Source organism: Microtus ochrogaster, chromosome 21 (assembly GCF_000317375.1).
Source record: "Microtus ochrogaster isolate Prairie Vole_2 chromosome 21, MicOch1.0, whole genome shotgun sequence".
In the NCBI taxonomy this organism is placed as follows: Eukaryota; Metazoa; Chordata; class Mammalia; order Rodentia; family Cricetidae; genus Microtus; species Microtus ochrogaster.
The window spans coordinates 4,492,302-4,492,964 of NC_022022.1; positions in this window are offsets into that span (position 1 = coordinate 4,492,302).

Genomic DNA, 663 nt, shown 5'->3' on the forward strand with positions numbered 1-663 from the left:
AGTCACCTCTCTAGTCTGCACAAACTGAGTTTGGAGGAAAAATGTCTTCATTCTCTTCCCCTTCTCTCTTAAGAAAACATTCATGTTTGTTTTCTACTTTCCTCTGCGCCCTAGGATTTCCTAGGCTAGGAGGGAAGGTGTGAACCACCATGATCTGGACTTGTTACTGCATTGATCTTGTTGAGATTAAGGTGCCTTTAAACTCACAGAAATCCATGTTACTCTGTCTAACACATCCTGGGATTAAAGGTGTGTGTCACCATTGTCTGATCTCCAGTGGCTCTAGGTTTACTTCTGGTTTTCAAGGAAGTATTGTATATCAAAATACAAATAATACACCACTACAATATTTAAGGCATGAATTAAAGTATTAAAGCACTACTAAACCATAATGTCTTTCCCCAGAGTTGCTGTAATTGCTCCATGTACCACATAGTCTACCCAGGAGTCATCGGTATCAACACTGACCACTGCTTCTTGGATACACATAGAGGGTACTGGTGCGAAAGTGCCCTCTGCAGGGACCTCTCTGTGGAGAATGCTGCCTACACTCTCTTCCTGGCCTATTGCCACAGCACAGGGCAGCTGAAAACACAGGTGCTGAATTTTATTACAGCTCATGCTTCCGAGGTCTCTCAGACCGCCAGCTGGAAGTTAATGGTG